The following is a 17,544-nucleotide window of genomic DNA, read 5'->3' as shown; positions in this document are numbered from 1 at the left end:
AGGAAACAATAGCAAAGATCAATAAAACTAAAATCTGGTCCTTTGAGAAGATAAAGAAAATTGATAAACCATTAGCCAGACTCATCAAGAAAAAAAGGGAGAAGACTCAAATCAATAGGATTAGAAATGAAAAAGGAGAGTAAAAGCTGACACTGCAGAAATACAAAGGATCACGAGAGATTACTACAAGCAACCATATGCCAATAAAATGTACAACCTGGAAGAAATGGACAAATTCTTAGAAAAGCACAACCTTCCAAGACTGAACCAGGAAAAAATAGAAAATAAAAACAGACCAATCACAAGCACTGAAATTGAGACTGTGATTAAAAATCTTCCAAAAAACAAACGACCAGATGGCTTCACAGGAGAATTCTATAAATTCTATAAAACATTTAGAGAAGAGCTAACACCTAACCTCAAACTCTTCCAAACTAGAGCAGAGGAAGGAACACTTCCAAACTCATTCTACAAGGCCACCATCACACTGATACCAAAACCAGACAAAGATGTCACAAAGAAAGAAAACTACAGGCCAATATCACTGATGAACATAGATGCAAAAATCCTCAACAAAATACTAGCAAACAGCATATTAAAAGGGAACACCTTGATCAAGTGGGGTTTATCCCAGGAATGCAAGGATACTTCAATATAGGCAAATCAATCAATGTGATGCACCATGTTAACAAACTGAAGGACACAAACCATATGATTATCTCAATAGATGCAGAAAAAGCTTTTGACAAAATTCAACAACAATTTATGATAAAAACTCTCCAGAAAGTAGGCATAGAGGAAACTCACCTCAACATAATAAAGGCCATATATGACAAACCCACAGCCAACATTGCTCTCAATGGTGAAAAACTGAAACTATTTCATCCAAGATCAGGAACAAGACAAGGTTGTACACTTGCAATCTTTACCCAGCTACCGATGGCATTTGTCACAGAACTAGAACAAAATATTTCAAAATTTGTATGGAAACACAAAAGACCCCAAGTAGCCAAAGCAATCTTGAAAAAGAAAAATGGAGCTGGAGGAATCAGGCTCCTGAACTTCTGACTATACTACAAAGCTACAGTAAACAAGACGGTATGGTACTGGCACAAAAACAGAAATATAGATCAATGGAAAAGGATAGAAAGCCCAGAGATAAACCCACACACATATGGTCAGCTTATTTTTGATAAAGGAGCCAAGAATATACAATGGAGAAAAGACAGCCTCTTCAATAAGTGGTGCTGGGAAAACTGGACAGCTACATGCAAAAGAATGAAATTAGAACACTCTCTAACACCATACACAAAAATAAACTCAAAATGGATCAGAGACCTAAATGTAAGGCCAGACACTATAAAACTCTTAGAGAAAAACATAGGCAGAACACTCTTATGATATAAATCACAGCAAGATCCTTTTTGACCCACCTCTTAGAGAAATGGAAATAAAACCAAAAATAAACAAATGGGACCTAATGAAACGTAAAAGCTTTTCCACAGCAAGCAAAACCATAAACAATACCAAAAGATAACCCTCAGAATGGGAGAAAATATTTGCTAATGAAGCAACTGACAAAGGATTAATCTCCAAAATTTACAAGTAGCACATACAGCTCAACATTAAAAAAACAAACAACCCAATCCAAAAATGGGCAGAAGACCTAAACAGACATTTCTCCAAAGAAGATATACAGATTGCTAGCAAACACATGAAAAGATGCTCAACATCACTAATCATTAGAGAAATGCAAATCAAAACTACAATGAGGTATGACCTCACACCAGTCAGAATGGCCATCATCAAAAAATCTAGAAACAATAAATGCTAGAGAGGGTGTGGAGAGAAGGGAACCCTCTTTCACTGTTGGTGGGAATGTAAATTGATATAGCCACTATGGAGAATAGTATGGAGTTTCCTTAAAAAAACTAAAAATAGAACTACCATATGACCCAGCAATCCCACTACTGGGCATATACCCTGAGAAAACCATAATTCAAAAAGAGTCATGTATCAGAATGTTCATTGCAGCTCTATTTACAATAGCCATGGCATGGAAGCAACGTAATTGTCCATTGACAGATGAATGGATAAAGAATATGTGGCACATATATGCAATGGAATATTACTCAGGCATAAAAGGAAATGAAATTGAGTTATTTGTAATGAGTTGGATGGACCTAGAGTCTGTCGTACAGAGTGAAGTAAGTCAGAAAGAGAAAAACAAATACCATATGCTAACACATATATATGGAATCTAAAAAACAAACAAACAAAAAATGGTCATGAAGAACCTAGGGGCAAGACGGGAATAAAGACACAGACCTACCAGAGAATGGACTTGAGGATACGGGGAGGGGGAAGTGTAAGCTGTGACAAAGTGAGAGAGTGGCATGGACATATATACACTACCAAACGTGAAATAGATAGCTAGTGGGAAGCAGCCACATAGCACAGGGAGATCAGCTCATTGCTTTGTGACCACCTACAGGGGTGGGATTAGGAGGGTGGGAGGGAGATGAAAGACGGAGGAGATATGGGGATATATGTATATGTATAGCTGATTCACTTTGTTATAGAGCAGAAACTAACACACCATTGTAAAGCAATTATACTCCAATAAGGATATTTTAAAAAATTAGAAAATCTGAAGACTTAAATAATAATTATAACAATAAAATGATATAAGAATTAAATGAAAAAATCGTATATAAGATAAATATATAAAACATATATTTGTTGTGAGAGTGGGAGTGGTTTTTTTAAGCAAGATACCACAATTAAAGTAATAAGAGAAAGAATTGAAAAATTGACCACATAAAAATATTTTAAAAATTATGACAGTGAAATCATAAAGTTAAACGTCGAGAGAGACTTGAAGAATATTTGCATAAATATAACCAAAAATGACTTGACAGTCAAAATATGTAAAATCTCCTAGAGATTAGTAAGAGAAAGCACATGATGCAGTAGAAAAGGGACAAAAAATATGAATAAGAAATTCACAGAGGAGGAAATACAAATACACAATAAATGTACAGAAATATGGTGAACATAATTAGTATTAATAACTAGGCAAGTACAATTTCAAACATGAGATACCATAGAAATGATCGAAAATGTAAAGGTAGGTAATGACTGTGGACATGGGTGTGAGGAGTCCGCTCTTCTGCAATTGCTGCTAGTTGAGAGGACACTGGTGAAACACTGAGAGACATTGGGAGAGCCATTTGGCAGTAACTGTTTACATGTTCAGTGCCTCTTTCCTATGATCTAGCAATTCTCTTCACAATATTCAGTGTAGAGGAAGGTTTGACCATGTGTAGGAGAATATACACACATATACACATTGTTTCTAAGAGGAAAAAGAAACGACTGTGCTTATCTAGGAAAATGGGTAATTCAACTATAGACATGTTCATTCTCAAAGACTTTATGCTGTAGATCAAAAGAATGAGAGGGATTTATAGGAACCAACATGTACATAACTCCAACATCTTTTTTTTTTTTTTTCCTGCGGTACGCGGGCCTCTCACTGCTGTGGCCCCTCCCGTTGCAGAGCACAGGCTCCGGACCCGCAGGCTCAGCGGCCATGGCTCATGGGCCCAGCCGCTCCACGGCATGTGGGATCTTCCCAGACCGGGGCATGAACCCGTGTCCCCTGCATCGGCAGGCAGACTCTCAACCACTGCGCCACCAGGGAAGTCCCCAACATCTATTATTGAATAAAAATCAAGCACATAAATGACAGAACAATTTGTTCGATGTTATATAACATTTACTTTAAAAACACATGTACATAAAACGAAACATGTAGTACATGTATATAATAGTAGTATGGTACATAAAACATGTAGTACATATGTATAATAATAGTATGGTGTATATTCTAGCTGTTTGAAACATTTGAATGTAAATATGTATCACAAGATCTGGAAGAATACACAAAAGAAGCTATCTTTGGGCCACTTTGGAGATTAGACCTTGTAAACAATGGAAGTGGCCTCGTCTCTGTAATATTTCAGTATTTTACATGGAGAAGTTATTCTTGTATTATATTCGTGCGTGAAAATAAATTCAACAAGTAATACTGTTCAAATTAGGTATTATATGTAGAATGATTTAAATCATACCTGCTGTTTTAACTTTTGTTTTCAGATATCAAATATTTTCTTCAGTAAGATCTTTTCAAAACTGGTAGAAATTATGTTAAAAGGACCTCTATTACAGTGTACTTAGATGAGTGTTGAGTGAATGATATAAAGAGATAGTCTTTTGGAAGGTAAGAATAAATCTATGTTATTTCCCTACGAATGCCTCCATTTCATAGAGAAATGAGATATTGCAGTATTTCTGAGTTTAAAAACTGCTGACTTGGGATAATTCTTTTTTAAGAATAACTGAAAATCAATATAGTTATGAAGAGGGCATTTATTCAACTGGGAAGCCAGAAAATTGTAACTTTATGTCAGACAGCTTAGTGAAAAGTACACAAGACTATATATACACAAAGATATGCTTGCAAAGTGACTTTTTATGTACAAGTAGTGGTACTAACAATGTAATAGCAGCTTGTGAACATTTTCATGCTAGTCAAGCCTCAAGCAAAAAAATGTGTTAGATAAACAAAAATACATTAGGCATTCACATTTTAGAGTCATTGCTTTTTAAAAAGTGATTCAGAACATGAATCTAATGGATCACTAGGGAAATTAAATCAAGAATGATGAAATTCAGAGATTCGATTCAACAGGTGTTGACACTGGATGTCTTTCATTAGCACTAGTGTTTGTGACAAAAAGCAGAAATTGAGCAGCTGTTTCTAAGTCTTAGGAAGACTGTACTCTGGTTCTTTCACACTAATACAGCATTTAAAAATCCATGAAAACTTCAGGAAATAGACACATGTTCTAGATGCTAGTGTTCAAATAGAGATATTTAAATAATCAAAAATAATATAGACTTAATTAGATATCTAAGAAGGTCATTAAAAATGTCACAATAGAAAATATACTTGAAACATAAGGATGTATGACCCAGTATTAGAAAGATTTCAGGAAAAAGAGTGAGAAATAGAAGAAATTTTTCTGGGAGGAATCAAAAATTCCAACGTGGAAAACAAAGTCATGTATAAAAGATTCAATGACAGGAATCAAAGCTAAATTTTTCTGTTTTTATGGGAAATAAGTTGAAAAAGTGACCTCTAGTGGACTCTTAGATTCATGTATAAAGTTTTGCATTTTGACCCAGCAATCCCACTACTGGGCAGATACCCTGAAAAAAACATAATTCGAAAAGATTCATGTACCGCAATGTTCATTGCAGCTCTATTTACAATAGACAGGACACGGAAGCAGCCTAAGTGTCCATCAACAGATGAATGGATAAAGAAGATGTGGCACATATATACAATAGAATATTACTCAGTCATAAAAAGAAACGAAATTGAGTTATTTGTAGTGAGGTGGATGGATCTAGAGTCTCTCATACAGAGTGAAGTAAGTCAGAAAGAGAAAAACAAATACCATATGCTAACACATATATATGGAATCTAAAAAAAAACAACAAAAATATGGTCATGAAGAACCTAGGGGCAAGACGGGAATAAAGACACAGACCTACCAGAGAATGGACTTGAGGATACGGGGAGGGGGAAGTGTAAGCTGTGACAAAGTGAGAGAGTGGCATGGACATATATACACTACCAAACGTGAAATAGATAGTTAGTGGGAAGCAGCCGCATAGCACAGGGAGATCAGCTCGGTGCTTTGTGACCACCTAGAGGGGTGGGATAGGGAGGGTGGGAGGGAGGGAGATGCAAGAGGGAAGAGATACGGGGACATATGTATATGTATAACTGATTCACTTTGTTATAAAGCAGAAACTAACACACCATTGTAAAGCAATTATACTCCAATAAAGATGTTTAAAAACAAGTTTTGCATTTTGAAAAAAATAAAAGTTTTTATTATGAATATAAGTTGCTGAAGACACAGAATCTTGATAACGTATCTTAAAAACAGATTTAGTAACATAATGTATTTATTTTGATTGTTTTCAAAATTTAAAAATCATAATTTCAAAAAGAGTTCATAAATTCTCCTGATATAATCTAATATATTTAAAATAAACTTTAGAGGACTTCCCTGGTGGCGCAGTGGTTAAGAATCTGCCTGCCGATTAAATTGCTGCAGGCGCTGCGGGCTGGTTGTGGGCTTTCTCCGTCTCAAGCGTTCGTGAGTTAGTTCCGCCGCTCGTTCTCATCTTCTGAAGCCTAAGCCGGCTACACCTTCCTCCTTCCTTCTGCCAGCAGCCGTGTCATTGCGACTCCGCCACCATGTTCGAGGCGCGCCTGGTCCAGGGCTCCATCTTGAAGAAGGTGCTTGAGGCGCTTAAGGACCTCATGAACGAGGCCTGCTGGGACATCAGCTCGAGCGGCGTGAACCTGCAGAGCATGGACTCGTCCCATGTCTCTTTGGTGCAGCTCACCCTGCGCTCCGAGGGCTTCGACACGTACCGCTGCGATGGCAACTTGGCCATGGGCATGAACCTCACCAGCATGTCCAAAATACTGAAATGTGCTGGCAATGAAGACATCATTACAGTAAGGGCTGAAGATAATGCGGACACCTTGGCACTTGTATTTGAAGTTCCAAATCAAGAAAAGGTTTCAGACTATGAAATGAAGTTAATGGATTTAGATGTTGAACAACTTGGAATTCCAGAACAAGAGTACAGCTGTGTAGTAAAGATGCCTTCTGGTGAATTTGCACGTATATGCCGAGATCTCAGTCATATTGGAGATGCTGTTGTAATTTCCTGTGCAAAAGATGGAGTGAAATTTTCTGCAAGTGGAGAACTTGGAAATGGAAATATTAAGTTGTCACAAACGAGTAACGTTGATAAAGAAGAGGAGGCTGTTACCATAGACATGAATGAACCAGTTCAGCTAACTTTTGCACTGAGGTAACTGAACTTCTTTACAAAAGCCACTCCACTCTCTCCTACAGTAACACTCAGTATGTCTGCAGATGTACCCCTTGTTGTAGAGTATAAAATTGCTGATATGAGACATTTAAAGTATATTTGGCTCCCAAGATAGAGGATGAAGAAGGATCTTAGACATTCTTAAAATTCAAGGAAATAAAACTAAGTTCTTTGAGAACTGTTTCTGAGATGCTAGCACATACTTAAGTCTGTTTTGTCTTTGTACCTCTGAGTACATATGTAGGTATTGTTTTCTGTAAATAACTTTTTTTTTTTCTCCATTCTCTACAGTTTGTTCAAAGAGTAAAGTCCAAAGTCAAATCTGGTCTTGTTAACTGAGTAATAACTTTGCCTTACCTAGGAATACACCTTATAATTTTTATAAACAAAAGGGTTTTGACTCTAAATGCAGTTTTAAGTATTGTTTTCAATTTAAATAAAAGTCATTTGAATTTCAAGCATCACAGGACAGTGCCTTCATTTGGACCACGATGGTTGCAAGTATCCTAGAGAATTCACAATTCAAGCAGCTCATGTAAATGAGCTTATTTTTTCAGTCTAGAGCAGGTTGATATGACATTAGATACAGTGATAAAAAGTATTCCAGATACAGCAGGTGACAAAGTATTTTGGGGGATTCATTTGCCAAACTTATTTTGGTATTCTGACTTAAGCTCAAGAAATGAAAAGGGGAGAGTAGAAAAAATACATAATATTTTGTCAGTTTTGCTAGCAGAAACTAACACTTTACAGAAGCTTAATGTACCCAAAGTTCTGTCAGCTTTATAAGACTAGCATTGTTACCGGGAAGTGTTTCATTAGCCTAGGGAGCCTTGTACAGGAATCTTGGAAGTTTTAGTAGATCTGATAGGTCCCAAGGAGTATGTTTGTGCAAAAATAATTTCTCTAGCGTAAGTAGCCTTTTGTGGGGACTTATTCCCTTAAAGGATGAAGGTGGCTTAGTTCCATGGATGTTGGATTCAACCAAGAAAGTGAAAAAGGCCAAGCAGTAATTGTGCTACAAGGTCACAAATTGGCATGCTGCATACTGAGAATTCCTTTATTGTAGTCCTTTTTTCTGGTGTATTTTGTGTTTGGTGGATTAAGTGACAGATTTCTGTCGTACTTGCAGTGATGGTAGAACTCACTGTATCCAGTAGGTAACTATTCATTACCTTTCTGTGTGCCTGGGTTTGGGGAAGGATACTGGCTGCAAAGGGGCCTGATGGAAATTTCTGGAGTGATGAAAATATTTTATCTACGTTGTGATGATGGCTCCAAGACTATATGAATCTCTCAAAACTAATCCAATTGTACTTTATCATATGTAAATTATACTTAATAAAGCTCGACATTTAAAAAAAAAAAAAAAAGAATCTGCCTGCCAATGCGGGAGACACAGGTTCAAGCCCTGGTCCGGGAAGATCCCACATGCTGCAGAGCAACTAAGCTTGTGTGCCACAACTATTGAGCCTGCGCTCTAGAGCCCATGAGCCACAGCTACTGAGCCCTTGTGCTGCAACTACTGAAGCCCGTGCTCCACGACAAGAGGAGCCACTGCAATGAGAATCCCGTGCACTGCAACAAAGAGTAGCCCCGCTCGAGGCAACTAGAGAAAGCCCGCCCGCAGCAACGATGACCCAATGCAGCCAAAAATAGATATAAAATAAATAAATAAATTTATTTAAAAATATAAATAAATAAAGTTTAAAAAGTACTTTTCACACATGGAATAGCGTTTATCGGCCAAAAATGCATTTCCAGTCGGACCAGGACAGACACGGTTTAGATCTATAAGGAATGAGTGATAGGATCTCACCAGCACTTGCCTCTGTGGGCCGAGTGCTTCATTTCTTTCACCTCCCACTTTGCCTGTCAACAGCGCACCTGCAAGACTGACCCACACCACGTGCTGGTTCCTCACATTCTAAAATAAGGCTGGGGCTTCCCTGTTTGTGCAGTGGTTAAGAATCCACCTGCCAATGCAGGGGACATGGGTTCAAGTCCTGGTCCGGTAAGATCCCACATGCTGCAGAGCAACTAAGCCCATGCACCACAACTACTGAGCCTGCGCTCTAGAGCCTGTGAGCCACAACTACTGAGCGCGCACGCCACAACTACTGAAGCCTGCGCGCCTAGAGCCTGTGCTCCGCAGCAAGAGAAGCCACCGCAATGAGAAGCCCATGCAGCGCAACAGAAATTAGACCCCGCTCACATCAGGTAGAGAAAGCCTGTACGCAGCAACAAAGACCCAACGCAGCCAAAAATAAATAAATAAAATAAATAAATTTATTTAAAAAATAAATAAATAAAATAAGGCTGATCCACATAAAAGAATGAAATAATGCCATTTGCAGCAACATGGATGGACCTAGAGATTATCATACTAAGTGACATAAGTCAGAAAAAGACAAATACCATATGATATCACTTACCTGTGGAATCCAAAATATGACACAAATGAACGTATCTATTAAACAGAAACAGACTCACAGACATAGAGAACAGACCTGTGGTTGCCAAGGGGTATGGGGGATGGTGGAGGGATGGAGTGGGAGTTTGGGACTAGTAGGTGCAAACTAGTATATATAGAATTGATAAACAGCCAGGACCTACCTACTGTATAGCACAGGGAACTGTATTCAGTATCCTGTGATAAATCATAATGGAAAAGAGTATGAAGAATAATTATATATTTATAACTGAATCACTTTGCCATACAGCAGAAATTAACACAACATTGTAAATCAACTATACTCCAGTTAAAAAAGTGAGGCCGATCCTCTGCAGGGGCTCAAATCCTCTGATGAATAAGTGCCACAAATCAGCACCAGTTGTTTCCTGACTTCAGGATCTTGAAGGAAGTTCATTAAAATGTACACATTGGAGACAAGATGTTGATTTACAGTAGGGTGATAAAATAGTAAAAGTAGAAGAGGTTCTCACCAAGTTAAAGATGATATTTCTCTTCAAAAATCACGATATAGGGGCTTGCCTGGTGGCGTAGTGGTTGGGAGTCTGCCTGCCGATGCAGGGAGTGCGGGTTCGTGCCCCGGTCTGGGAGGATACCACGTGCTGCGGAGCGGCTGGGCCCGTGGGCCGTGGCCGCTGAGCCTGCGCGTCTGGAGCCTGTGCTCCACGACGGGAGAGGCCACGGCAGTGAAGGCCCCCCCCCAAAATCACGATATATTCTAATAAAAAAAAAGAAGAACCATATTTTCCCAAAGAGCGAAAAAAGTTAAGATGAAATTTCTTGAATATAAAAGCAAATATATTCAGAAACTGTATTTTCAAGTAAACATAGAAATTCTGTGCAAGTTCCAAGGAGCATAGAAAATTCCTGGAATGATCATTTTACTCTTTCTAACCCAGAGAAACTGTAATTTTTGATTAGAGTTAAAAATTAATTAAAAATTAATTTCTGAAAATTTGTAAATTAGTAATCATCTTGAGGTGAGGAGATTTTTAGAAGGAGAACTTTATAGGTCTTCTTTAACTAATATAATATAGTTTTATGGGACTAATAAGATTTTCAGTTGAAAACCTCTTGTAGCTCAACCCCACACCCATTCAGAGAAATATTAAAATGGAATGGGGTGTATAAGCTTAGTATTACTTTCATCTATTTTTCATGTTTTGTTTTTCCTTTTTACTCAATTCCTTTAGAATGAAAACTACAGAGCCACGAATTTTTCATCCTTCCTGGTTTAAATTCTTCTAGCATCCAGGTAATTTAGGAAAAAAAGGAGAACTGGAAGGCTATTTAAAGAGAAAGGATAATTCTTTTCCAAAGTTAAACGTAGAGATCTGAAAATATTCTATATAGAATCATCTTTTAGGGCTCTAATAGGATAATATGCTAATAAAAACCTTGCTTTTATTCTTTTTTTTTCTTTGAATACAGACTTCTTAGCGACCACTTGACAATTTGTCTCACCAGCCTATACAAGTGCTCGGAAAGTGCCTTACGTGCTTAAGAAGCCAGCTTATCAAGACCTCCCATGCTGCTCACTCTGAGTCTGAGTGAGCAAACAGGTCTGGTCTGTGTGCCCTAAAGGCCAGCATTCCTGGGCTTCACCAGACCACCAGGGAAGGGAGCTCTCTGGAGTAGTGAGCTTCCAGAGGAGTCTGGGGGAGTGGATTTTTACCCAAGATGTTGAGGGGAGGTAAGGAATCTATTCTGTCAAGTGGAGGAGTCCGTGGTTCAGGCTCCAGCTGTATTTGTCTTAGTTTCCCACCTGCAATTCTCAGGAAAAGAAACAGCCTGCATCCCAGGAAATCTCCTTTCATAGTTTCCCAGCAACATCCTCTTCTTTGTACACATAGAGTACCAAAGATGCCTCCCTTCATTCACAAAAGGGAGAAAACAGTTTATAAAGTTGAGTAACCCCAAGGAAATGGGAAATTCACAAAGACCTAGAAAGTGGGGTTATGAAAATAATTTTTATGCATCTAGTGCCTACTAGGTGACTTGGACTTCCAAACTTTATCTCCAGTCTTTACAACAACCTTATGTGGTCTTCAGTATTCCACTTTACAGGGGAGAAAACTGAGGTTCGGAAAAGCAAGGTGACTTGCCAACAGTACACACTACACAGACAACTACCGAGAAGAAATGCTATGGTCTCTCTGACTCTGATACCTGTTTTTGGAGTCAGAAAACCTAGAAAAGCAAGAAAGGGCAGTGGTCATTCCTTAGGTCATCAGTAGTCTCAATATCTGAATAATCATTCTTATTAGCTGCCTAGCCAAAAATTCTGAACCCTGACTTAAGTTTTTTCCCACCAATGAACCAAAAGAAAAAGAATCTCTAACAAGATGAAATAAAATAAAAACTTGTGACTTTTTTCAGTCCGCCTAGAAGCCAAATTCATCCACTCAAATACACAGAGGTGTTAAAAATATCATATATAAGCCCCAAATGAAGGCTCTACCTCTAAGGTAGATAGAGAAAGCCATTTAGGCAGCTTGTGTAGTCTGTCAATTAATATGCTTTACAGAGTGCAGAAACAAGAGGGCAAAGAATTGTTATGATTTGAGATACTGAAAAAGAAACAAAGACTTTGAATCTCTCAGGCATTTGTTTGACTCTTAGAATAGTGGAATATTCTAGGCTGCTTGCCAAATGAATGTTTGGTTGAATATAAATAACCTTATTATCATGCATATGTATAAATGTGCTCAATAGAACTGAGGGTTAATAAAACATTTTTCTGTTAAGCAGACCAATATTTTATCAGAAAGAACTATTGTCAGTTTTGCCTGTATTTCTGGGACAACTTTCCATCTTAACTCTCTCTGAATTCTAAGTACGAGCAGTATTTCCAAACTATTTCATTATACTACAACTTCTTTCTATCAGGAGCCATAGAAAATGCCTGGAATTTAACATGTACGACTTCAAAAATTTCTTTTCATTTATTGTGAAAAAAAACCTTTGACTTTTTAAACTCTGCTTCCCTGGAATGTGTATCAAATGAAAGTGCATTTGGATAATAAAAAGGAAAAAAATCAATGCAGTCAAAGCAAAGTTACCTTACAAAGTACCCATTCCATGTGTCTGTACTTAGGATGCCTTCTTTAGTTGAAATGGAATATTTTAATAATAGATTCCTAGAGCGGGAATCATCTCATTATTTCATATGTTCTTTAGTACTCTTCCACTACAATGCAGGGGAAAATGCTATCTTAAAGAGAATAATAATGGTAATCAGTTGACAGATGTATCTGTTCAAGGAACAGATATATTAAATTATGTTGAAATTTAAGTCATAGATCAATCTGATAGTTTTTTTCAAACCTATAGAGACTGCTTCCCTAATGACATGTGTCATGACCTTTAATTTGTCCTTGTCACATCCAACCATTATTTCAAGCATGCAGTATACCCCTCTCTCATATTTTATTGCTGAAACTACCTACGTAACTGAGAAATTTGACGATATATAACAGGCTGGTGACATTGATAATGAAAGTGATGTGAAGCAGCCATGTAATCTGATAGAATAAAGAGTATTTCACACTATTAACTGAAATTTTTACCTCTGAAATTAGGTGGATCTGGTTATTCATATAGAAAAAACAATAGAGGAGAAACAGTTATGCATTCTAAGAAGACAGGTAGTTTCTAGCTACATATTTGAGACTTAGAACATTATTTTTCTGCAGTTTTGCTTGTTTGAAAATAGAATAGGTAAAATGGGCAAAAAGTATCACAATATGCACCTAAGAATCAATTATTACTAAAGAGAACACACAAAAAGAGTTTCTAGGAAGAAAAACTGAGACCCTAGATGTCTTCTCTGTTCTCAGCTGTCAGTAGCAACTTTCTGTGACTTTATTAGAATAAATGTACTCTGGAAAATTAGCCATTTCTCTCTCTTTTGTTCCTTTTCCTTTCTTGCCTCTGTTGGGGGGTGAGGGTGGGACAGAAAAAGGGACAAATAAGGGAAGTTACTAGAAATAATACAATTAGCATTCCCTAGGGCCTTATCTCTGGATAAAGCATCGAACAGAAGTTTGATATCAATCTTTCCTATGTCTTCTAACTATTTTCTTAATGCTCATATAAATGCAGTTTCTCACAATTAATTATTTAAAGGTTGAGTGATTATAGCAAACTACCTATCTGTAGTATTTCACGACACCTACTAACTTAGCATGCTTCCTTATTTCCTATAGACATAATGACATTTGCACATTAAATCCATCCTATTTGAAAGGGAAAGACTTCTACCTTAATGCTGTACAGCAAGAAATTGTATCCAACAATTTGAGCCAAAACAATTTGATAACTTAAGCTCCCTGAATTACATCACCTGAAATAAGACCTTTTCCGAGGGCATACACATAGTAGGGTTAACTAATTAAGAATTGTGACACTCTTGTTACATACCAAGGGCTATTAAAAGGGAAGCATCTTTAAACTCTCCTTTCCTTCCCTGGCCTATGGTAAGAAAGACCTACAGAATTACCGAGTAATTAATATTATCCTTCATGCTTATTAAAGGTCAGCAACAGTAAATCAGTTACTAGCAACTTCCTAAAAGTTTAGGACAGGAAACAATAAAGGATGCTATATCAAAACAGAAGCTGCAAGGATAACTTAGCTGGATAGAATGTAATTGCTGAAGTTAAAATTAGCCAGGTCATCTTACTCTTATGGAAAAAAAAAACCCTGGGAACCTGGCAACCAAATAAATAGATAGGAACTTCATTCCCATTAATAAGCTTCTTTCAGTTTTGTGCTGAAACATTACTCCAAAGACATACACCTATTAACTCACCAACACTGGTTCCTAAACCAAGTTTGGGTACTCTCCTAATTATTAAAAAGACCGTGACCTTAATAACTATAAGCATGTATTATAGATATATAATCTGAACATATTAGAATTGAAAATGTCTAATAAATCGTGTAGTTCAACCCCATTTTTTTAGATGAGGAAACAGTCCAGAGCTGTGACTTGCCCAAGCTCAGTCAGCTATATTTACATTGGTTGTTTACTATATTACTGACCTTTTGTGGGTGGTAAATATTTAATATTTAGTTGTAAATTCTTTTGTCACTTTAGCTAAATATCTTTGATAAAGATTAAGTTCAACTTTATCAAGCAGCATATACTACATGTGTATGAGCAGTTGCTAAATAAAAGTAAAGAATATATAAAAGTCAAAGGTGGTATTGCAGCTAAACATGGAAGACATCCTTTCATTAACAAAGCGTAATTATTCATGATCAAAAAGCATTTTAAAACATTTCTTGTACTAACCATTTTGTAGTTTAAACCTAAATTACAACCAGATGATTCTGCCTATTTTCCACTAGGTGGCAATATATCTTTTTCTTTACAGTCTAAATTTGTTTTTCCAGGGTATGATGAAAATTACTTTTTTTGAGTAGTTTTCCTTTTTAGTTGACCCAACTGAAATTAAGACTAAAGAAACCTTAAGAAAGAGGCATAAGGAATTAAAGATGTATTAAGATAGGGAACAGGGTTGTCTTATAAAACCCAGAATTAAAATTAATAAATTTCGCTTCACATATGCTCATAATTAAAATTTACATTAAATTTACATGATCACATTAAAAATTTGGTAGTGATTTATTTTTTAATTGAAATCAGGTTTGTTATTTATTGTTAGTAGCAAAAAGCACTGAAAATTTTCTTAGTCCTGTTTAAAACATCATCCTCAAGATTAGGTCATAGCTTTCACTTATTTCCATAGCCTATCTTCCATCAAGATTTTGAAAAAAAAAAACTCATTAAATCACTTGTGCGTGTGTGTGTGTGTGTGTGTGTGTGTTTAGTTTGTGTCCATACTAGATATAAGTTGGTTCTGAATGAATAATAAGACAAATCCTATTTTCTTTGAAGTCAGATAAGTTTCAGAAAACTTTGACTAATATATTAGCTTTCAAGGGCTACCATAACAAAACAGCGCAAACTGGAGGTCTTATACAGCAGAAATTTCTTTTCTCTCAATTCTGGAGGCTAGAAGTCTAAGATCAAGGTGTTGGCAGGGTTGGTTTCTTCAGAGGCTTCTTTCCACGACTCGCAGATGGCAGCCTTCTCCTTGTGTCCTCTCATGGTTGAACGTCTGTGTTGTGTGTGTCCTAATCTCCTCTTCTTACAAGGCCACCAGTCATATGGGATTAGAATCCACCCATATGACCCTATTTTACTTTAATTACCTCTTTAAAGGCTCTATCTGCAAATATAGTCACATTCTGAAGTACTAAGGGTTAGGACTTCAACATATGAATTTAAGGGGGGAACACAATTCAGACCATAACAACGAGTAAGTCTGTATACACAGAATGCCCCATTTTCTAAACTGAGGTATTGTGGTAGAACCAAAAATCCTAGATTGAAAGTCCAAGTTCTAGAGCTAAGGAAAGACCTTAGAGATTACCTAATCCACTGATTATTGACCCTTGACACACAGAAGAACTTTTAAAGCACACCAATGCCTGTTCCCAGACCCAGATATTCTGATGAATTAATTTGCAGTGGGACCAGTCATGAGTATTTTGAAAAAACTTCCCAATCATTTCTGAGACCTGAGTAGAGAATCACTGATTTTAGACAAATATTTCCCAAAGGTGGTTAGAGAATCACCCAGAGGGTTTATTAAAATGCAAGTTCCTACACATGGGCCATTGCTGTCTTCATTCTGAATCTCCAGAAATGGAGCCATGTCTTTTTTATCAGGTGCCCTAGTAATTATTATGAACCCAAAAGTCTGAGAAGCTCTGATCTAGTCTAACCCTCTCATTTTACAGGTGAAAAGGTTGAGGCTTGGTAAAGTTAGTTCATCCAAGGTCACACAGCTAGAGAACGGCAGAACAAGGAGATTAGATGTTAGATCTGAAATCTAATCTAATTTTTAGCAGGATTCTCTGTTCTAATATAGCACTGTGTGGATATTAAAACGATCTTGTAGCTCTGGTCCCAGTATTAGACTGCATCTACCCTTGAATTCAGGCGTGTCCTGACAAACTTAGAAGCCCAATAGGGCAGGCTCATTACAGTTATATTTCCATTAAAAATGCATTCCAGGGCTTCCCTGATGGCACAGTGGTTGAGAGTCCGCCTGCCGATGCAGCGGACACGGGTTCGTGCCCCGGTCCGGGAAGATCCCACATGCTGTGGAGCTGCTGGGCCCATGAGCCATGGCCGCTGAGCCTGTGCGTCCAGAGCCTGTGCTCCGAAATGGAGAGGCCGCGGCAGTGAAAGGCCCGCGTACCGCAAAAAAAAAAAAAAAAAAAAAAAAAAAAAAAAAAAATTCCGGGAGCCTGTATTGTGTTCAGTGACAATGGGCAACATCAGAACTGATGGGTTATTGTGAACTCTGCATTCCTCCTCCACCGTGCTGCCAGGCTTTGCTGGCCACCTCCTCAGATTTAGGCCTGAGTCCTAGGTAGAAGCTGTAGTAACGAGTTAGCAAATTCAGGGAGATGAAGCCAATGGTGGAGACTGTTTGCCTGGCACCAGTAGCTTCTGCAGCAGGAGTCGTTGGCTTAGAATCACTCACCATTAGAAACGGCAGCCTCTGTGCAGGCATCAGCAGAGAAGTTGCAGTGGTTGATTGGTCATCTGGAACAGGGAGCAAACAGGTAGCTCAAGAGATTTTCAATTCTGCTGCTATTACCTATCCAAAATCCATGGGTAAAGAGGGCTTTTAGGAGCTTGGGGTCAGAGTATGAGTTGGTGCAGGCTGTGAACACACATATACAAGTAAGTTGTGACATGATTTTAGAAAACCTAATGTATCGAAATCCAAAAAATAAAAATTAAACCCCTCGGCGGGTGATAATCCAAGAACAGTTAAAAATTTTTCCATAAAGATTTAGCTTAAAGGTTTTCTTTAACAGAGGCTTTCTTATGCATTTATATTGTTTTGTTGTTCAAAGTGACCAAGACTTGAGTGAGAAAAGAACAGCAAAATGTAGACATGTTATGAAACACCGGAAATGGAAAAAAATCGATCTGAAACAAAGATAGAGCATCACTGAAGAGTTTTTTTAATTTAATGTATATTTATAGCACT

At 37.5% G+C, this 17,544-nt stretch overlaps 1 pseudogene; it reads left to right on the top strand.

The window, feature by feature from the left end:
- The first annotated feature begins 6,188 nt into the window (after nucleotides 1-6,188).
- LOC137223854 (proliferating cell nuclear antigen pseudogene) lies at nucleotides 6,189-7,448 on the top strand (annotated as a pseudogene).
- The last annotated feature ends 10,096 nt before the right edge of the window (nucleotides 7,449-17,544 follow it).

This window comes from Pseudorca crassidens, chromosome 4, assembly GCF_039906515.1.
Source record: "Pseudorca crassidens isolate mPseCra1 chromosome 4, mPseCra1.hap1, whole genome shotgun sequence".
In the NCBI taxonomy this organism is placed as follows: Eukaryota; Metazoa; Chordata; class Mammalia; order Artiodactyla; family Delphinidae; genus Pseudorca; species Pseudorca crassidens.
The sequence above is the reverse complement of the archived record's forward strand: the minus strand, read 5'-3'. Positions and strand labels throughout refer to the sequence as shown.